A 23528-nucleotide genomic window follows, 5' to 3' on the forward strand; every position below is an offset into this window, starting at 1 on the left:
AACTCATACAACTTAATAGCCAAAAAGTGAACAATCTGGTTTAAAAATGGGCATAGGACCTGAATAGACATTTTTCAAAAAAAGGCATACAGGTGGCCAACAGATACCGGGAAAGGAGTTCAGCCTCACTAATCATCAGGGAAATGCAAATCAAAACCACAATGAGCTATCACCTTACACCTGTAAGAATGGCTGTTATCAAAAAATAAATAAACAACGTGTGTTGGCAATGGTGTGGAGAAAAGGGAACCCTAAGGGTGAATGTAAATTGGTACATCCATTATGGAAAACATTATGGAAAAAATTAAAAATAGATCTACCATATGGCCCCACATCTGCATATATATATATCCCACTTCTGGGAATATATTGGAAGGAAATGAAATCATTATCTCAAAGTGATACCTGCACCCCCATGCTTATTGCAACATTATTCACTGTAGCCACAACATGGAAACAACCTAAGTGTCCATTGATGAATGAATGCATAATAAAAATGGGATATATATGTGAAAATGTGATATATACATATCATATATATATTTACATATGACTGTATATCTATATGTATGTATATGTGAATATTATTCAGCCGTAAAAAGAGAGGAAATCCTCCCATTTGTGACAACATGAATGGACCTTGAGGGCATTATGCTTAGTGAAATATGTCACACATATATGTGTGCATGATCTGCATGATCTCACATATATGTGAAGTCTTTTAAAAAAAAAATCAAACTCATAGAAACAGAGATTAGAAGGGTGATTGCCAAGGGCTGGGAAGTAGGGGAAATGGGGAGATTTTGGTCAAAGTGTACAAACTCCCAGTTACAAGAGGAATAAATTCTTGGGATCTAATATTTAGCACGGTACCTATAGTTAACAATACTTATACTATATACTTGAAAGTTGTAAAGAGAGTAGATCTTAAATGTTCTCACCACAAACACACACACACACAAAACTGTAATTAAGTGAGGTGATAGATGGGTTAACTAACCTTACTGAGGTAATCATTTTGCACTATGTGTATCAAATTATCACGTTGTACAGAAATATACCAATTATATCTCAACAAAGCTGGAGGAATAAAATATCCTCTGAGGAAAAAAATAAAAGCTACTTGTTAATATGTGAAATTATTTATGTTCTATGTTTATATCAAAGGGTGAATATTCACTACAGATAACATGAATGTCTTTGATTATGAGCTGCTGGCTAGACACCATTGACTGGTGTTAGTGGTAAAATTCAATAAATGCATCAAATTATCTTTCTAAATCTGAAAAACTCCAGATTCCTAAATACATTTGTCCCCAAGAGTTTCTGAGACAGGTGTATAAAATCTATAGAATGAGATATGAAGGAAATTATAATGGTGTTCATCTGTGGAGAGAGAGACGGGGCTTTTATTTTTCACTTTACAACCTGCAGTGCTCTTTGAATTTTACCAGCATTATGAATTACTTTAATAAATTTTTTAAATGACCTTAGAAATAAACATACGATGGATTATCTCTGTGCTATGGGGAAAAAATCAGTTGGCTTTTTGCTCTATCTCATGACTTTTAAGTGGGTAGTACTCTCAACCAAGAGTCCAGAGAAAGGGGAGCATACTATGAGCTAGAGTGGGTAGGATGGACTGTATAATTCTGGGCCTTGGGGCTAAGTTTTAAAATGTGAGGGGTTAGAGAACAAGAAAGGCAATGAAGAGCAAACCAGAAGGAAGGGTTATATTATATGAAATTACATATAGTGTATAATTTGGGGCTTCTTGCTAATTGTACAAATGTGTTTATTTTTACTTTATATTATGCAGTTATACTTTAATCTCTATGTATGGGACTTGAAAATATTCAACAATGTGTAATTAGTAGAACTTTCCTTGCTGTATTCCACATTAGTTAATGGATTTTACATAGCTTGCATGTCATACAGTTGTGAAGACATGAAATAATGACATTGTACTGTGTTTTTGCTTCATCCAGATAACTACTCTAATAGGCTTAAATTATAAGATTTCATTTCTACTAAGTGAAATGTGTGACTAGAAGCAATTTTGTGATCTTGCTATATACCTACTTCTTGTTTTACATTTTTAGCAGTCAATTTTTTTTAAGTTGCCTATAAGCATCACTTGGCTATTAGTTATTTTTATAGATTCTTTTGTTTGTCACTTATATGGACTCTTCATTCCCCAACTTTTCTGTTTAATTACTTATTTTTCTTAGAAACTTTAAACCAAAACTTTTTATAACAAAGCAAATGCTTTCATGAAGTATAAAGTTAATACAAATAGTGTCACCAAGTGCCTCTCAAAGTTATAGTAAAAGAATTTATTTAAAGCAAATTAAATTTTAATTAAATGTCTCCAGTAATGTTTCTGCATAGGATTTCTTTTTGTATTTAATGTAAAAAGTTTCCAAATCCAAATGTGATTTTTAACCTTTATTATTACTTCTCTTTTTCATTAATATTGGTATTAATATATTGTAACTTCTTCATTTGATTTCTCCAAGAATACAGAAGGATTTTTTCTTCCAGGTCTATTGAGATATAATTAACATATAGCACTGTATAAGTTTAAAGTGTACAGCATAAACTTATACAGTGCTATATGTTAACTGGAAGTTTGTACCTCTTAATTTCCCTCACCTATTTCACTTATCCTCCTCCCCTCCTCCCCTCTGGCAACCACCTGTTTGTTCTCTGTATCTGTGACTCTGTTTTCTTTTGTTATGTTTGTTCACTTATTTTGTTTTTTAGATTCCACATATCAGTGAAATCATATAGTATTCGTCTTTCTCTGTCTAATTCATTTCACTTAGCATGATACCCTATGGGTCCATGCATGTTGTGGCAAATGGAAAGATTTCATCCTTCTTTATGGATGAGTAATATTCCACTGTGCATGTGTGTGTATATATATACCACGTCTTCCTTAGCCATTCATCTGTCAGAGGGCACTTAGGCTACTTCCATATCTTTTCTATTGTGAATAATGCTTCTGTGAACATTATATAATGTGCATATATCTTTTTGAATTAGTGTTTTTGTTTTCTTTAGAAAAATACCCAGAAATGGAATTGCTGGATCATATGGTAGTTCTAATTTTTTGAGATAATTCTATACTGTACTCCACAGTGACTACAGCAATTTACATTCTCACCAACAGTGCTTAAGTGTTCCCTTTCCTCCACATTCTAACACTTGTTATTTGTTGTCCTTCTGATAATAGCCATTTTGACAGGTGTGAGGTGATATCTCATGTGGTTTACTCATGATTAGTGATGGTGAGCATCTTTTTATGTGCCTGTTGGCCATCTGTATGTCTTATTTGGAAAAATTTCTATTCAGATTCCCTGCACATTTTTTAATAGGCTTTTTTTTTTGGCTCTTGAGTTGTATGATTTCTTTGTATATTTTAGATATTAACCCCATATCATATATATTGCTTGCAAATGTTTTTCTCCCATTCAATATGAAGCTTTTTCATTTTGTTGATAATTTCCATTGCTGTGCAAAAGCTTTTTGATTTGATATAGTCCCATTTGTTTATTTTTGCGTTTGTTTCCCTTGCCTGAGGAGACATGTCCAAAAAAATATTGCTAAGACTGATGTCAAAGAACATACTGTCTTTGTTTTCTTCGAGAATCTTTATGGTTTAAACTCTTATATTTAAGTCTTTAATCCATTTTGAGCTTATTTTTGTATATGGTGTGAGATAGTAGTCCAGTTTGATTTCTTTGCATATAGCTGTCCAGTTGTCCCAGCACCACTTATTGAAGAGGCTGTCTTTCTCCACTGTGTATTCTTGCCTCCTTCATCAAATATAGGGTGACCATATGTGCATGGGTTTATCTCTGGGCTTTCTATCCTGTTCCATTGATCTATACTTCTGCTTTTGTGCCAGTACCATACTGCCTTGATTATTGTGGCTTTGTAATACACTCTGAAGTCCAGGAGCCTGATTCCTCCAGCTCCATTTTCCTTTCTCAAGATTGCTTTGGCTATTCAGGGACTTCTGTGTTTCCATATAGATTGTGAAATTTTTTGTTCTAGTTTTGTGAAAAATGCCACTGCTAATTTCATAGGGATTGCATTGAATCTCTACGTTGCTTTGGGTAGTATAGTCATTTTCACAATGTTGATTCTTCCAGTCCAAGAACATGGTATATCTCTCCATTTCTTTGTATCGTCTTTAATTTCTTTCATCATGTCTTACAGGTTTCTACATACAGGCCTTTTGTCTCCTTAGGTAGGTTTCTTCCTAGGTATGTTTTTGTTGTCATTGCAATGGTAAATGGGAGTGTTTCCTTAATTTCTCTTTCAGATTTTTCATCTTTAATGTATAGGAATGCAAAATATTTCTGTGCATTAATTTTGGATCATGCTACTTTACAGATTCATTGATTAGCTCTAGTAGTTTTCTGGTAGCATCTTTAGGATTCTCTTTGTATAGTATCATGTCATCTGCAAAGAGTGACAGTTTTACTTCTTCTTTTCCGATTTGGATTCCTTTTATTTCTTTTTCTTCTCTGACTGCTGTGGCTAAAACTTCCAAAACTATGTTGAATAATAGTGGTAACAGTGGACAACCTTATCTTGTTCCTGATCTTAGAGGAAATGGTTTCAGTTTTCACCATTGAGAACGATGTTGGCCGTGGGTTTCTCCTATATGACCTTTCTTATGTTGAGGTAAGTTGCCTTTATGCCTACTTTCTGGAGGGTTTTTATCTTAAATGGGTGTTGAATTTTGTCGAAAGCTTTTCTGCATCTATTGAGTAATCATATGGTTTTTATCCTCCAGTTTCTTAATATGGTGTATCACATTGATTGATTCACATATATTGAAGAATCCTTGCATTCCTAGGATAAACCCCACTTGATTATAGTGTATGATCCTTTTAATGTGCTGTTGGATTCCATTTGCTAGTATTTTGTTGAGGATTTTTGCATCTATGTTCATCAGTGATATTGGCCTGTAGTTTTCTTTCTTTGTGACATCTTTCTCTGCTTTTGGTATCAGGCTGATGGTGGCCTCGTAGAATGAGTTTGGGAGTGTTCCTCCCTCTGCTATATTTTGGAAGAGTTTGAGAAGGTAGGTGTTAGCTCTTCTCTAAATGTTTGATAGAATTCGCCTGTGAAGGCCTCTGGTCCTGGGCTTTTGTTTATTGGAAGATTTTTAATCACAGTTTCAATTTCAGTGCTTGTGATTGGTCTGTTTATATTTTCTATTTCTTCCTGGTTCAAGTCTTGGAAGGTTGTGCTTTTCCAAGAATTTGTCCATTTCTTCCAGGTTGTCCATTTTATTGGCATATAGTTGCTGGTAGTAGTCTCTCATGATCCTTTGTATTTCTGCAGTGTCACTTGTTACTTCTCCTTTTTCATTTATAATTTTATTGATTTGAGTCTTCTCCCTTTTTTTCTTGATGAGTCTGGCTAATGGTTTATCAATTTTGTTTACCTTCTCAAAGAACCAGCTTTTAGTTTTATTGATCTTTACTATTGTTTTCTTCATTTCTTTTTCATTTATTTCTGATCTGATCTTTATGATTTCTTTCCTTCTGCTATCTTTGAGGTTTTTTTGTTCTTCTTTCGCTAATTGCTTTAGGTATAAGGTTAGATTGTTTATTTGAGATGCTTCATGTTTCTTGAGGTAGGATTGTATTGCTATAAACTTCCCTCTTAGAACTGCTTTTGCTGCATCCCATAGGTTTTGGGTCTTTGTGTTTTCATTGCCATTTGTTTCTAGGTAGTTGTTGATTTCCTCTTTGATTTCTTCAGTGATCTCTTGGTTATTTAGTAGTGTATTATTTAGCCTCCGTGTGTTTATATTTTTTACAGATTTTTTCCTGTAATTGATATCTAGGCTCATAGCGTTGTGGTCGGAAAAGATACTTGATATGATTTCAGTTTTCTTAAATTTACCAAGGCTTGATTTGTGACCCAAGGTATGATGTATCCTGGAGAATGTTCCATGAGCACTTGAGAAGAAAGTGTATTCTTTTGTTTCTGGATGGAATGTTCTATAGATATCAGTTAAGTTCATCTTGTTTAATGTGTCATTTAAAGCTTGTGTTTCCTTATTTATTTTCATTTTGGATGATCTGTCCATTGGTGAAAGTGGGGTGTTAAATTCCCCTACTATGATTGTGTTACTGTCGATTTCCCCCTTATGGCTGTTAGCATTTTCCTTATATATTGAGGTGTCCCTATGTTAGGTGGATAAATATTTACAGTTGTTATATTCTTGGATTGCTCCCTTGATCATTATGTAGTGTCCTTCTTTGTCTCTTGTAATACTCTTTATTTTAAAGTCTATTTTGTCATATGAAAATTGCTACTCCAGCTTTCTTTTTATTTCCATTTGCATGGAATATCTTTTTCCATCCCCTCACTTTCAGTCTGTATGTGTCCCTAGGTCTGAAGTGGTCTCTTGTAGACAGCATATATATGGGTCTTGTTTATTTATCCATTCAGCCAGTCTATGTCTTTTGGTTGGAGCTTTAATCCATTTACATTTAAGGTAGTTATCATTATGTATGTTCCTATTACCATTTTCCTACTTGTTTTGGGTTTGTTTTTGTAGATCTTTTCCTTCTCTTGTGTTTCCTGCCTGCCTAGAAAAGTTCCTTTGGCATTTGTTGTAAAGCTGGTTTGGTGGTGCTGAATTCTCTTAGCTTTTGCTTGTCTGTAAAGGTTTTAATTTCTCTGTCAAATCGAATGAGATCCTTGCCAGCTAGAGTAATCTTGGTTGTAGGTTTTTCCCTTTCATCACTTTGAATATGTCCTGCCACTCCCTTCTGGCTTGCAGAGTTTCTGCTGAAAGATCAGCTGTTAACCTTATGGGGATTCCCTTGTATGTTATTTGTTGTTTTTCCCTTGCTGCTTTTAATATTTTTTCTTCATATTTATTTTTTGATAGTTTGATTAATATGTGTCTTGGCGTGTTTCTCCTTGAATTTATCCTGTATGGGACTCTCTGTGCTTCCTGGACTTGATTGACTATTTCCTTTCCCATACTAGGGAAGTTTTCAACTATAATCTCTTCAAATATTTTCTCAGTCCGTTTCTTTTTCTCTTCTTCTTCTGGAACCCCTAAAATTCGAATGTTGGTGCGTTTAATGTTGTCCCCGAGGTCTCTGAGACTGTCCTCCGTTCTTTTCATTCTTTTTTATTTATTCTGCTCTGCGGTAGTTATTTCCATTATTTTATCTTCCAGGTCACTTATCCTTTCTTCTGCCTCAGTTATTCTGCTATTGATTCCTTCTAGAGAATTTTTAATTTCATTTATTGTGTTGTTCATCATTGTTTGTTTGCTCTTTAGTTCTTCTAGGTGCTTGTTAAACGTTTCTTATATTTTCTCCATTCTATTTCCAAGATTTTGGATCATCTTTACTATCATTACTCTGAATTTTTTTTCAGGTAGACTGCCTAGTTTCTCTTCATTTGTTTGGTCTGGTTGGTTTTTACCTTGCTCCTTCATATGCTGTGTGTTTCTCTGCCTTCTCATTTTGCTTAACTTACTGTGTTTGGGATCTCCTTTTCGCCTGCTGCAGGTTCATAGTTCCTGTCGTTTTTGGTGTCTTCCCCCAATGGCTAAAGTTGGTTCAGTGGCTTGTGTAGGCTTTCTCATGGAGGGGACTGGTACCTTTTGTTCTGGTGGCTGAGGCTGGATCTTGTCTTTCTGGTGGGCAGGACTACGCCCGGAGGTGTGTTTTGGGGTGTCTGTGACCGTATTATGTTTTTAGGCAGCCTCTCTGCTAATGGGTCAGGTTGTATTCCTGTCTTGCTAGTTGTATGGCATAGGGTGTCCAACACTGTATCTTTCTGGTCATTAAGTGGAACTCAGTCTTACCATTGAGATGCAGATCTCTGGGAGAGATTTCGCTGTTTCATATTACATGGAGCCAGGATATCTCTGGTGGACCATGTCCTCAAGTTGGCTCTCCCACCTCAGAGGCACAGGCTGGACAACCAGCCGGAGCCCCAAGACCCTGTCAGCCACATGGCTCAGAGAAAAAGAAAGAAAGAAAAAAATAAAATAAAGTTATTAAAATTAAAAAATTTTAAATTATTAATAATAAAAAAATTTGAAAATAATTTTTAAAAAAAAGAAAAAAGAGAGCAGCGAAACCAAAAAACAAATCTGCCAATGATAAGCAGCACTAAAAACTATACAGAAAAATAAAGAAAAAGATGACAGATAGAACCCTAGGACAAATGGTAAAAGCAAAGCTATATAGACAAAATCACACAAAGAAGCATATACATACACACTCGTAAAAAGAGAAAAAGGGAAAATGTATTTATATCTTTATATTAAAAGGAAGAGAGCAACCAAATCAATAAACAAATCCACCAATGATAATAAACTCTAAGTACTAAACTAAGATAAACATAAAACCAGAAACAAATTAGATGCAGAAAGCAAACCCCAAGTCTACAGTTGCTCCCAAAGTCCACCTCCTCAATTTGGGATTTTGTTGTCTATTCAGGTATTCCACAGATGCAGCGTACATCAAGTTGATTGTGGAGATTTAATCCACTGCTCCTGAAGCTGCTGGGAGAGATTTCCCTTTCTTTTCTTTGTTCGCACAGCTCCTGGGGTTCAGCTTTGGATTTGGCCCCACCTCTGCATGTAGGTCACCTGAGTGTGTCTGTTCTTTGCTCATATAGGAGGGGCTTAAAGGAGCAGCTGATTCTGGGGCTCTGGCTCACTCAGGCCAGGGGGAGGGAGGGGTACAGAATGCGGGACAAGCCTGCGGTGGCAGAGGCTGGCGTGATGTTCCCCCAGCCTGAGGCGCGCCATGTGTTCTCCTGGGGAAGTTGTCCCTAGATCACGGGACCCTGGCAGTGGCAGGCTGCACAGGCTCCCAGGAGAGGAGATATGGATAGTGACCTGTGCTTGCACACAGGCTTCTTGGTGGCTGCAGCAGCCTTAGTGTTTCATGCCCGTCTCTTGTGTCCACACTGATAGCCGCGGCTCACACCCATCTCTGGAGCTCATTTAGGTGGTGCTCTGAATCTCCTTGCGCACCCCAAAACAATAGTCTCTTGCCTCTTAGGCCTTTCCAGACTCCCTCCCGGCTAACTGTGGTGCACTTGCCCCCTTCAGGCTGCGTTCACACAGCCAACCCCAGTCCTCTCCCTGGCACCTGACTTCCGAAGCTGGAGCCTCAGCTCCCAGCCCCCACCCGCCCTGGCAGGTGAGCAGACAAGCCTCTCGGGCTGATGAGTGTTGGTCGGCACCTATTCCCTGTGCTAGAATCTCTCCACTTTGCCCTCTGCACCCCTATTGCTGTGCTCTCCTCCGTGGCTCCGAAGATTCCCCCTTGCCACCCCCCATCTCTGCCCATAAAGGGGCTTCCTAGTGTGTGGAAACTTTTCCTCCTTCACAGCTCCCTCCCAGAGGGGCAGGTCCTGCCCTATTCTTTTGTCTCTGTTTTTTCTTTTTTCTTTTGCCCTAGCCAGGTACGTGGGGAGTTTCTTGCCTTTTGGGAAGTCTGAGGTCTACCAGCTTTCAGTAGGTGTTCTGTAGGAGTTGTTGCACAGGTAGATGTATTTCTGATGTATTTGTGGGGAGGAAGGTGATCTCCAAGTCTCACTCCTCCTCCATCTTGAAGGTCTCCTGATCACAGTATCTTTACATGGTTTTTTTTGGTAAAGATTTTTTTGCTGTACACCATTTTTAAAGTCTTTATTGAATTTGTTACTGGATTGCTTCTGTTTTATGTTTTGGTTTTTTGGCCACGAGGCATGTGCGATCTTAGCTCCCCGACCAGGTATCAAACACTCACCTCCTGCATTAGAAGGCAAAGTCTTAACCATTGCACCACCAGGGAATTCCCTCTTTACATGTTATTTTAATATTTTCATTCCAAAAAGAAAAGTAAAGCCATAAAACTACTTACTTCTAGCTGCAAGCATTAGCCAATTTCTTCATCCTAAACAGGACCTATAGACTGATTTTCATACAAATCAGTTGCTGTTGCTATGTTATTGTCACATATATGTACCTACTGATCATCCCTTTCTATCTCCAATGTTGAGTGTACTACTTCCAAAAGAATTCTGAATTCTTTTTTTCTCATACTTCAAACATACCACATGATTTTATACAAACTGTTCAAGAGATAGCAGCTTCTATAAAATGATTGGGAAGCTCATATTTTGCTAAATTACCTAGATCCAATTATATTTTATACTTTATATTATTAAGCTTTCTAGTAGTAAACTTATATTATGATCTTTAAAAACCAAAACAAATAAAAGAATTTCTAATAGTGTTGTTGTGATTTACCACATATTAAAGTAAATATTGGGAGCTGCTTGAATTTATCTCATGGTCATTTACTAGAATCTAGTAATCATATTGTTATGTTATATTTATAAATTGAAATTTATTTATTTTACTTACGTTGCCCAATAGGAATAAGACACAAGCTATAAAAAATATATAACTAAATAAATATTGGTAATTTGGTAAGAATTTTATCCTGTTACAATTTATTTTCGATGAATATTAAAGAAAGTGTTTCTTGCTACATATATAAAGCTTTTTGACTCAAATTTTCAGTATATGTATAAATTTTCATATATATTTATGAAGATTATGCAGTTGTAATTTCACTGTAGACTTTCCCAAACCACTGGAGTAAATTTCTCTCTTTACCCATTTGCTGACTAGTTGTGATCTACCAATGGAAGCAATCATTCAGTTGATCTTAACACCTGAATCATCAAGCCAATTTAAGTATTCTAGATAGTAATATCTTCAGCTCAAGCCTAACTGGAACATCAGTATGGGACTCAAGTAAATGAACATAGATTTTGGTGGACTTTGCTGTCTCTTTTCTTGTTTGTTTTTTGCTCTATAATTCACCTTTTGCATGTTAAAACTTCAGGTTCAAATTCAGACAGATTCTAATTTCTTCATTCTTTCATTCTTCTGATTGAATCTTCAATTTTAAATTTATTCCAGTTCCCAAATACCATTGTTCACAGTGATCCTATTGTAGTGGTTGTAGATTGGTTTATAAATATTTCCTAACCTAATTTGGACTTTGAATTTAGAGGGGGAAAAAATACCAGATTAACGCTTTAGGACTATTTTCAGCATCTGATTGGAATTTTTAATTTTTGTTATGTGTTTGAAGTAAGGACAAACTATAGTCTAAACCAGGTTTAGTCTATCGTTTGATTCTTTTCTTATGTTTCTTTACTTATCCATACTAATTATATGTGTTCCCATGTTTTAGATTTTTGTGTATGTGCTTAGATTTTTAAACATGAAGTGTCTGAAGAACTTTATTACTACTTTCTTTTAGCTGTCTTACAAGATCAATGTGGTTATTCAGTCACAAACAGAAATAGTTCCCTAGGATAGTTCATCTTAGCAGTTTATTTTTAATACTTTAGAGATTGAACATTCTCTGACAAAATAAGTTCTTCTTCATAGAAAAAATTTTGATGACAGCTTTATTAAAATACAATTTGTTATAAATTTCACAATTTTAAATTGTACAGTTCAGTGCTTTTTGGTGTATTCAGAATGTTGTACATCAATTACCACTTATTCCAGAACATTTTCATCACCCCAAAAAGAAACCCTGTACCCTTTAGCAGTCACTCTTCATTCCCCTCTACTCCAAGCCCCTGGCAGTCATTAATCTTTTTGCCTCTATGTATTTGCCTATTCTGTACATTTTATATACATAGAATCATACATTATTCTGCTCTTTGTGTCTTGATCCTTTCACTTAGCATAATGTTTTCAAGTTTCATCCATGTTGTAGCATGTGTCAGAATTTCATTCCTTTTTATGGCCAAATAATATTCCATTGTATGGATGGTAGTACATTTTATGTATCTGTTCATCAACTCATGATAGTTTATTCTTTTTGAATAAGTTATTATCAGCGACAGGAAGCCTAAAATTATCTTTTGGTACAGAGCAGTCTTTGATGTATGTTTTAGGCATTAAAAACTTGTGGTTTTTTGTTGTTTTTTTTTTAGTTTTGGTATGTTTTTTAACAGTTATAATGGATTTAAACTTACCTTTCAAAACTAAAAAGTTGTTAATTACAAAACACATCTGACTCCCAAAAGTTTTGAATGAAGGTATTGTGTAAACTCTCTGGAAATTAAGAGAAGAGGAGAATTTGGTCATCTGTTGAGAATATTTAATTTATCCTTTTTTCTAGATAAACATTCACTAGACCCCGCCTTCCTTATATCCGTAACTAAAGTGCATCCTTTTTGAAAAGAGAGTCTCTCTTCTGTTTTCGCCACCAGGAACTGAGTTCATTTTTGTCTAGATTATAAAGTAGCAGCTTCTTTACATCTGTGAGCACCTTACTTTACATCTATTAAAGAAGTTAACAAACTGAATTTTAACAATCGGTATACTTGTCACTTTTCTAGCTACCGGCCTGTAAGCTCCTTGAAAACAAAAACTGTCATTTATCTCTTGGCTTTTTTCTACAAGGCTGGCAAAGAGTTTCTACTCATTTGTTTGCTGGAAGAATAATGAATGAATATGTAGAGTCAATAAGTATTATCACTTATTTTCCCTTTGGTACAGTGTTTCTCAACATTTTTTAATAGGTAAGTGTTAAAACTTTCAAGAAGAATGTCATTGTTTTTCAGTTACAAAAATGTTGGGAACGTATATTGTTAAAAATTAGATCACAACCCAAAGCTTTATGAAGGAACATTACAAATCAAGGGGAAATGGACCTCTATAGTGAACATTCAGAGAAGTAACATTTCTAAATACAACAAGTTTCAAAAACAAAAATATTTAGAAAACTGTTTATTGCATAAAACTCCTATGAAGCCTGTAAATCTGCTTGCAAAATCAGCTGATTTTAATTTCTAAATAAGAGAAAATTTTACTCAAGAAAATTTTGAAAATGATCATCACCATATTCTTTTTAATACTGACTTTTAGAACATTTGAGTCTTTTAGGGGTTCCTTTTGATTAGATAAATGCAACTTACAGATTTGATGACAGTCATCTTAAGGCAGATTTACAGGCTTCATAGAATTTTTATTCTCCTCATTAATTATATGTCACCAAAAGTTTCTTTGTGTTTGCTGTCTTTAACCAGCAATCTGTGTGACAGTAAATTTGAAAATGTAGGACTGGTAGTTAAACAATTTAAACCTCTGTAACAATCACAAACACCATGGTGTCAAGGAGGTCATCCGAGTGATCAGCTGCCTGCGTGGCTGAGATGCAAGCATGCTTCTCAGGCCCCTAGGATAGTCATTGACTCATATGCCTCAGGTGCTCTCAAATCATTCCATTAGATAACTATGCAGTTATTAATTTCTTAAATTAAAAATTTAAACAGATGTTTTTACCACCTTTAACATGAACTCCTTGGAAAACTCTGTGACCTTCTAGATCAGCGATCAGCTAGCTTTTTCTGTTAAAGGCCAGGTAGATAGTAAATATTTTAGGCTTGACTGACCAGCAGGTCCTCAACTACTGTTGAGGCATGAAAGAAGTCACAGGTGATACATGAACGAATGAGCATGGCTGTGTTTCAGCTTTATTTATGGACACTTAAATTTGAATTTCATATAATTTTCAGGTGTCATGATTTTTTTTTCTTGTGGTGCTTTCTGAACCACTTAAAATGTAAATACCATTCTTGGCTTGGGGGGATGCGGGGAGCATACAAAAAACAGGTGGCAAACTGGGTTTGTTCGCTGGCTGAAGTTGGCCAACCCCTACTCTAGATGGTTAAATCTTCTGGTTGGGAAAAGTCAGCTGTAATGCATTCTTAAACTCCTCCACTACCAATTCTATCATGACATCCCAAAGTGATTTGAGCTTATGCCTGAAGACAAAAGATGTTCAATTTGTTACCAGCAGCTTCTGTGTGACCCCAATAATGTTGCTTCTCTCTCCCACTTCACAAGTAGCTCACAGAAGTAAATAAAAGGAAATTTCAATGCTGCCTGCTGTGAAACTAATCGTCTTTTGTTAAGATGATGTAGTGTGGTATAATGAAAAGAAAAGCTGGGAAACTTAGAAACCAGGGTGTAGTTGGTTTTACTACTACGCAAAGTGGTCAAATTTCTCAAACTTCTGAGGCTTCATTTTCTCTCCTGCTCATCTGGAAGAAGTATTGAGGTTATATTATAGTAGTAGATATGAAATCACTGGTAAAGTAAAAAGTATGAAAATCATTGCCATTGTGGTGGTGGTAGTATTGAATGCTTTATTATTTACTCTTACATAAGATTTCTTGCAGGGTTCCCTATATATGCTGATATATTCCTCTTGAAGATTAGGTACAGATTAAGGATTGCTCATAAACTTTCCACGGGCATTTTACCACCACATACTCTCACACTTTCAAGCTACCCTCATCTCCTTACTGTATAGATGTACCAAGTTCATTACTAACAGTACTATGAAAATTTTTAATTATATTCCTCATATTCTTTCTTATTCCTTTATGAGGGCAGAGACTTTGTCTCATCCCTGTTGTATCTTCAGTACCTAAAACAATGTCTGGAATATATTTGAGTCTCATAAATAGTTTCTGAGTGAATCAATGACAAAAATAATCCCATATGTTTACTTGCCTTTCATTATCAAAAGGCATATAGAAAGCTCCTTACAAACAAAATGTATTTAAATGCATAAAATACATAGGATTACAAAGGAAATCTACTTTTTGCAACTTTACTAAAATATAGTTCTATCCACAGATCCTTTAGGGTCCATGAACCCTGGTTTTTAAAATACGGAAGAATTTTTAACTAGTATCAGGAGACACACAATCCATAACTCTAAACTGCAAAATTACTTTGACAGGATCAAAAAGCAAATGCAAGCTTCATTTGGTCTTTTTAAGAAATCCTTCCTCTGCACTTTTTTATATTATAACAAAAAGAACAATGGTTTTTTAAAAGAAAACAATGGATTTTCTTTTGGTTGCAGTAAGAAAAAACAGAGTTTGGCAAGCCTATTTTAAAAGGGCATTTGCCTGGGAAGATACTAGAGTATCATGAAATTCACAGGTGGGAAGAAAATGAACAAGGATAGCTCTGGGGATTTCACCTTTCTCTAGAGTAGAGCCATTCATGGGGACTCCCACTCATATGTCAAAATTTCAAGCTACTAAAAGAGAAACCTGGATGATTCAGCTTAGATCACAGATGCATTCCTGAATTGGTCAGCCAAAGTCAGAGGGTAGAATTATGCGGTAGATCTATGAGCACTGAGGGCCACTGTTTGGTGTCAGGGTGAGCTGGGAAGCTACTTCAAGAGATGTGTAGTCTTATTAGTTTGACTCCAGAAAATAGTACATTTATTTTATATTTATTAATGTCTCAAGATGAAACTTTACACTCAAAGCTACAAGACATCTTTGCCCACTGACAATTAGACTACATTTACAATTAGGAATTTCAATATGTGCCAGATCACCCACTGCCGTATTAATAAATGGCTTAATATCTTATAATACAGTATGCCAGTATAATGTAGTAGCAATATAGCATAGGGGCTTAAGAGTGTAGGCCCTTGAGCTAGACTTGCATGGCTTCATATCCACCTCCACCGCTTTATTAGCTGTGAAAGTTTGGACAAATTAATCTCTGACCCTCATTTTTGCTGTCTATAAAAAGGAAGTTTATCAGTGAGCTTTTGCTGCAGTACAGACCACCACAAAAATCTCACTGGCATGTCACAAATGCATTTAGTTCTTGCTCAGAAGTCTGGGGGGTAAGCAGGAGGAGGTCTGATCCAGGTTGAGCTCAACTGGACGTGGTTCCAAGTAGAGGATGGGCCTAAGTCTGTGCCACATGTCTCATCTTCCTTGGACCTATAGCTACCTGAAACATTTTTTTTCTCAGCATAAAAAGCAAGAGTGCAAGGAGGAAGCCCACTTACTAAAGCTACGTATTTCAAGGCTCTGCTTGTGTGTTGCCTGCTGTTATCCTCTTTGGTCAAAGCAAGTCACGTGGCCAAGCCCAAACTCAAAGAGCAGAGAGGTACACATGTACCTCCCATGAACGTGTGGTGGGGAAAGGGAGGAATAATCTAATATACCACAGAGATTTAATATTAGTACCTAGCTAATAGAATTGTAAGTTTAATACTATACATACGGAGCTTAGAATAGCACTTGGCACATAGTAAATGCCCAATAAGTATTTGTTATTATTAGGCATACTCTTATGCAGAAACTCACACAGAAGTTCAGTATTGTTTACCTGTGATATAAGGTAGATATTTTACAAATGTGTCACTTCAAAACAGGCATGCTTAAATTTAATTAAAAACTTATCTCTAATTTTTAAATTGTAGATTAAATAAACAAGATTATATGTCTTTCAGACTGGCCAGCCAGCTTCTGGGATAGTCAGAGTGGTTACTGCCTCAATTACTTAATTCAGTGAAGTCATAGAACTACTAAAGATTGAGTTCTGCCTTCTCATTTTAGAGATAATATGTTGGGCCAAGAATGGTAAGGTATCTAAATCAAAGATAAAGAGATAGATGGATGGAAGGTGGATAGATAAATGATAAATAGATAAGTAACTAAATAGAAAATGGGAATGCAAGGAATCACCTAGATCTCTAGAATTCCAGTTGAAAACTCTTCCCACTATATTACGCAGCCCAGGTGTTGTTTCCTGTAGTTTTGTTTTGGGTTTTTTTTGAATTTTATTTTTTTATACAGCAGGTTCTTATTATCTATTTTATACATATTAGTGTATACACGTCAACCCCAATCTCCCAATTCATCCCACCCCCCACCACTTTACCCACTTGGTGTCCATACGTTTGTTCTCTACTTCTGTGTTTCTATTTCTGCCCTGCAAACCGGTTCATCTGTACCATTTTTCTAGGTTCCACATATATGCGTTAATATACTTGTTTTTCTCTTTCTGACTTACTTCACTCTGTATGACAGTCTCTAGGTCCATCCATGTCTCTACAAATGACCCAATTTTGTTCCTTTTTATGGTAGAGTAATATTATCTAAGTGCTGTTTATCATATTTTTTTCTTTCAGCAACCCATATAAGAAGAAATAATTTTAAGAAGCTTTTAAAATAATTTTTTCAACTTCCTTCAACTGAGAAGAATATTATTATAGGATAGGGTTTACTTATAATGTTAAAAAAAAAACTAATCCTTACAGAAACCTTCACTTACCTACTTAACTAATATTTATTGAGTACTTATCTATTAGGTACTTGGGCATACGGCAGAAAAAGAAAAAAAAGCTGGTCTTGTGAGCATACATTACATAGAGGAGACAGGCAATAAAAAAATGAATGCATAGCATATTCCACAATTCTTTATCTGCAATTCCAAAATCCAAAAGCTCTAAAACTGAAAGTTTTTGCAATTCATATAATGGTAAAACCTGACCTAATCTTAACTTGTTTAGTGGTAAAACTGATATGAGCTATTTATTGTCTTTTTACAAATACCACTGAGAATGGATATATGTTTTGCTGTAGAGATATTAACATTTTATTTCAGAGTGCTGTCCCAGACCTCTCAGACTAGGGGGAGAAGCCGCATAATTATAGTCCATTTACCATATTACCTTTAAAAACTCAAATAATACTTAATCCCAAAACACATCTGGCCCCCTGGGGATTATATTGGGTTGTTTAATATCTTGAAATTATAAATACTGTGACTGGAAATGAAGTACGTATGGGTATAGAAAAATGAGGGTCAGTAGGGAGAGGAATGAATGCTGGAGGGTGGGAAAGTTGTTTAGCTAGTAGTAAGAGAAAACCTCTCTGGGAGGTGACATTTAGCAGATTCTTGAAACATGCAGTGGAGCTCTCAGGGAAAAGAATGTTTCAGTCATTGGGAACAGACATGCACCTAGATGGAGAAATGTTCCAGTCTGAGGAGGAACCAAGGTCAAAGACCTTACCCAAAAGTGTGCTTAGTATATTTAAGGAAGAACAAGAAGTCCACTAGGCTGTAGATTACACAGCAAGGGGAAAAATGATAGGATAGGCTCTCAGAGGTAGCCAGGGCCCAATCATCTAAGGCAAGATAAGGCCTTTGGATTTTATCGTAGATGCTCTGGGATATCTTTGAAGTGTTTTGATCAAGAGTGTCTAAAATCCAATTTTCTTATTAAAAATATTGCTCTGTGGATAATAAAAATATCCTTTTTTTGCTATATGGATAATTGTTGCAGTACCAAAGATTAGAAAAAATAAATGATCATAATTGTGAAATTCAGAAATTTAACAGTGATTGGTCATTTTTAATAAAATACTCTTAATCGTACTTTAATAAAATAGTATCATAGGTGTTCATTGAGCAAGTGCTGTGCTTTGAATGAATAATCTAAATATTACTTAACTATCATGTTTGTTCTTTCTTTCTAGATTTTTCTCTAAGCATTAGGGCTGAGAAACTAGCTTGGTCATGATAATGCTATTCCCACTCTCCCTTCCTCTTCCAGAGAGTCTTCTCTTCTACCTGCTGGGAGATAACTAGAGGAAAGAGCCCTGGATTTGAAATGATAAGAACTGGTTTGTCACACTGGCTCTGCTACCAGTTGATTGTAACAATGGCTGAGTTGTTTAACCTGTCTGGATTTCAGTTTCCTATCCTGTAAGATATGGGGATTGAATCATCTGATTTATATAGCTCGCTCTTACCTGGAGTCATAAATTTAGCAAGTCCTGTGTGTAAGACTAAAATTCTGTGATTCTTAACGAGACCTCGTTAAGAATCTCAAAATGTCTTTAAATATGAATCTAAAGAAATATAGAATAACTGTCTGTCTGTTCAGAATTCACCCTTATTTCCTTTTTAACAGGACCAAGGAAATATATACCAGAAGCCAAGAGCACAGAATATTTTTCTTCATCAATCTGTAGAACTGTGATACTCCTCTAATTCCATCAAACACAAAGGAATGATCACCTTGACAGATGGCCACGGAGGATGTCAACAATTTTTTGGAGGCAAGCAATGAAATATTTGTGCTATGAGTTTTCTATTATTAAGTATGTAGAAACAAGTAGAATTATCTTATGTTTTAATGAAAAAAAAAAGTAGTCTTTAGTATAGCAATTTATATAAGCATAGCTGTTTCTTTTTCTTTTTCTTTTTTTCCTGAGTACTGCTGCATGTCAAAAATTATAGTAAGCTGCTTTTGCCCTTACCTGGAGTACTATATAGTATAGGACTACATTAATCCCTAAATACAAAAAATCTAAATAATAAAAATTAAGTACCCATGTTTGAAAATAGGGCTCTTTGCATCTATCTTGGACACACATATCATATAACTACAAATACTAAATAGTTTGGGAAGTTAGAATTATTTTCTACTTATTTTAAAATTATCCATACGATGTATGAATTTTTTTTGTTTAATTTCTACATTTTTTTCCCTCACTTATTTTAAACAACTATTCTGAAGTGCTCCAAAATCTTGGGGTGTCATCCCTTTACATCCCTAATAGCTTTATATTTTATGAGAATCATACACTGCAAGATCCCATTGAACATTTCGTTACTTTCACAGCAGCTCTTATTGCTCCTGGAAAAATAGCTGGCCAAGGATTATGGACCACAGTGCCATCTTCAAAATTGAAATTAATTACATTACCCTTTAAAGGGGGTTTGCTTGGAAAGAAATTGACTGGATTATAAAGAAAAAAATAATAAATGTATGGAATCTGCTTTCTCTACTTTAATTGAAAATAAAGACTTAAGTAGATGAATATAAAATGAAATAAAAGTAAACTCAAAAATTTGAGTAGAATGCACTAAAGTTGAATTTCTCCAAGCATTTTGTACAAACAAACTGTAGATATGTTCAGAATTTTTAATTTAGTGTTAATTCAACTCATAGGCCTAAAGTCATCCAGCAAATGAGTCTGCTTTTTAAGCTGTACATAAAGGGATGCTTTCTAGGTAAAGGAGACCATAAATGTTTAAAAAACCCAGTGTAGCTTCTGAGTTTTCTTTCAGTAACTAGAGTCAAAATTAGTTCTTGCTTTTCTGTTGGGGAAAATTTCATCTAATTACATTCAAATTATTCTGCAACTTTTTGGACAGCAAATCCTGATCACAAAAGAAAAGAAAAAGCAGCTGTGTTGCCCTTTCCTCGTAGTTATAAGAATAGCATTATTATGCAGTCACTAGGCTTTATAGAACCATAAGTGATTATCCACTGGCGGCTTTCTGGCAGAGAGACACCTAAACCTTTCTGAACTGCTGATAATGTATGCCTTCTCTTTTTAAGGATCTTCAGAAAAATAGATTTCATTGCTTCCTTCAGTAAACCAATCTAGTATAACAGCTCTCAGGAGTAGGGAGATCTTTCTTAACCCTTTTATTAAGTGACTGTTTCTAAAACTTCTTTTCTCAGAATTACACTCTAATCATGATTTAAATCTTCTCTTAGTTCGATATACATAATTCACCTAACTATTTAAGAAAATAGTTAAAATTGACCATTGCTAAATTAATGGAACTAGTTCCTATAAACAGTGCTTCTCTATAAGCAACCTGTAGTCAAATTTCTTCTTTCTCTAATATTTCCTTTTTTAACTCATCCACATGTCATATCTTATTTTGATCTTCAGCTATTCTTTAACCACAGCAACGTATCTTGTGTCAGCTGTAATTTATATTTCTTCCACATTATATTAAGAACCAGCCCTTTGTTCTCTTTGAATTGCATTCTATTTATGACCATGTCATTAATAAGCCACAGATATTTATAATTCTAATCAAAAGTGCTATTTCATTTATTTCCCATATTTTAACATTTATTTGCAAATTATGATTTAAAAAATTTTCAGTAGTTAGAAAGGCAATTAGAGCATAGCGGGTATGACTTACAAGCTTACTATTCAAGAACACAAATTCATAGAACAGATTAAGACTGATTAACCACAACTGTGCCACACCCACCAGCTGTGTGACCTTGAACAAATTGATTCTCTCTGACCCCCAGTTTGTACATCTTTAAATTTGATAATAATAATATAATTGTAAGGATTAAATGGGATGCATAATATAAGTAAAAAGCTTAGCTACCTAGCACTTGTGTAGTACATAATTCAATAAATAGGTGATGCAATTATTCTACTTTTTGCAAAATGAGTAAAAACAGGTTTCCTCATAGTAGCAAGCTGAACTCTTGCAAAAGCAATAATGAATTTGTCCATTATACTCATGCCAAATTTCTTTTATCATGTTTGTTGTACTGCTAGTAAATTTTATGCCCATTGAAGTTTCCCAATCAGCAGTTGAAAGCTGATTTTTAAACATGTAAAAATAGTTTATCCAGAAATAACCATTAAAAAACATAATTCTTAAAAAATGGTTGTTTACCTTTTAGTCTCATGAAAACTATGTATATTCCAAATTTTGCAAGAAATTTTACTTGGGTGTTCATGGACTCACTGCCTATTATAAAATTTAACTTCATATCAACCACTATTATTTGGAGAAATATTCCATGTGCAAGGCAGAATGATTTGAAGAATTTTCTTATTTGGATTAAATATCTTTTATGTACACATTGATCAGATATTTATTTAGTCTGAGAAACTGATCTGACATTTCACTAGAAAAATAAAAGTAAACAGGCAGTTTGGTTCTCTGTTAAAGTTTCCTAGGTTTCTGTAACAGATTACCACGAACTGGATGGTTTAAATTAACAAAAATTTATTTTCCCACAGTTCTTGAGACTAGAATTCTGAAATCAAATTGTCCATAGGGCCATGTTATTTTGAAGGCATTGGGGAGAATCTGCTCTATGCCGGTTTCTTAACGTATTGGCAACATTCCTTGGCATGCGTTGGTTTATAGACTCATCACTCCAACCTCTGCCTCGCTCATCACATGGTTTTCTCCCTGTGTGTCTGTGTCTCTTCTCTTATTATAAGGACACAGTCATGTTGGATTCATCATGACTTCATCTTAACTTGATTACAACTGCTAAGGTCCTGTTTCCAAATAAGGTCACATTCATAGGTGTTGAGGGTTAAGATTTGAACAATGTCTTTTGGGGGAACACAATTCAACAATAACACTGTCTTTTATATATATCTATATTTTTTTTTTAACTGAAAATAAAGTTAGGGAAGAAAAATTGATTTTAAAAACAAAGAGTTTTTTCTCCTAAGAAAGAAGTTTTTACACTTGTGAAAAGACACCTTTTGCTTATAATGATTTGGCAGTATCTTTTCTTCAACATTGTTTCTTTTTTTTTTTTTTTTTTTTTATTAATTAATTAATTTATTTATTTTGCTGTATTGGGTCTTCGTTTCTGTGCGAGGGCTTTCTCTAGTTGTGGCAAGTGGGGGCTACTCTTCATCGCATTGCGCGGGCCTCTCACTATCGCGGCCTCTCTTTTTGCGGGGCACAGGCTCCAGACGCACAGGCTCAGTAGTTGTGGCTCACGGGCCTAGTTGCTCCACGGTATGTGGGATCTTCCCAGACCAGGGCTCAAACCCGTGTCCCTGCATTAGCAGGCAGGCTCTCAACCACTGCGCCACCAGGGAAGCCCAACATTGTTTCTTGATACTTTTTCCCATCTCCTCTATAGCTCTATTTCTTAAAATTATATAGCTATCATTTTATTTGTTTACTTGAGGTCAAAGTTCAAATAATAGCATTATTGTTTTATTATCAAAGGCTTGAGTCCATATTATACATATCAACAAATGAAACACCCTAAAGACTGTAAAGATGGTATAGCGTTTGCATTTATAATTGAACTGATAGTTGTACTTTGTAAATGAACTGAGTCAGTTTTTCCTTTCCTTTACTTGATTCAAACCAAGGTTACTTTTTATTTCCATGAGTAAGAAATTCGCTTTAAATAAAGTTAAGAAAAATTGATGACCTTTCAAAATGAACGTAGCCACTATATATTTTTAACATTAATTCTATGCTTTATTCTAGTCAAGTCTTTCTAACTTATACTTGGTATGTGGTATATAGATCATCAGTACATTTTTATCATATCTTTTTTTGCATTCATTTCCCATATATTTAGACAATTGTCACAGATTTTTCATGTAATAAAACTTATACAGGGTGTACACTCTTATTTCAGCACTTCAATATAAAGATTTTATGTTTATTTTCTTCTCTTTGAGCTTCCGAAAGGAAGGGAGGTAAAGCATTATAAAATCCTATTGTAGGGTCCTTGTGTTTTTCCATTCTTGCATTAAGCATGTGAAGTTTCCAAAACATACTTTTCTTGTGGGTAAAACCTGCTTCAAATTATTTTTTGCATGCACTAGACACTCAAATGTTTTTGAAGTTAATGAAGAAAATTGTAATTAGGCCCTCTGCTGTAGACAGCATCCAGAAGGATTGCTATTGCAAGATAAGTTAATTCTGAAGCCAACTCAGTTGTACACCATTCATGTTAAATATTTTCCTTGAGTTTGGTATAAATGATAAACAGAAGTAGGAACTAGAGAATTTACAGTGCTGAAAAATGGAGATATGTTCTTTATTTCCCAGAACTTAA

General features: G+C 35.1%; 1 protein-coding gene across 1 annotated transcript in view; it reads left to right on the plus strand.

The window, feature by feature from the left end:
- MBD5 (methyl-CpG binding domain protein 5) overlaps positions 1–23528 on the plus strand; it is a 407731-nt gene that overhangs the window by 157640 nt on the left and 226563 nt on the right. The window contains exon 4 of the mRNA XM_065880649.1: positions 18840–18987. The gene's annotated coding sequence lies outside the window, so the exon portion shown is untranslated. The remainder of the gene's footprint in view (positions 1–18839; positions 18988–23528) is intronic.

The sequence above is a fragment of the Phocoena phocoena genome, chromosome 7 (assembly GCF_963924675.1).
Source record: "Phocoena phocoena chromosome 7, mPhoPho1.1, whole genome shotgun sequence".
Classification (NCBI taxonomy): Eukaryota; Metazoa; Chordata; class Mammalia; order Artiodactyla; family Phocoenidae; genus Phocoena; species Phocoena phocoena.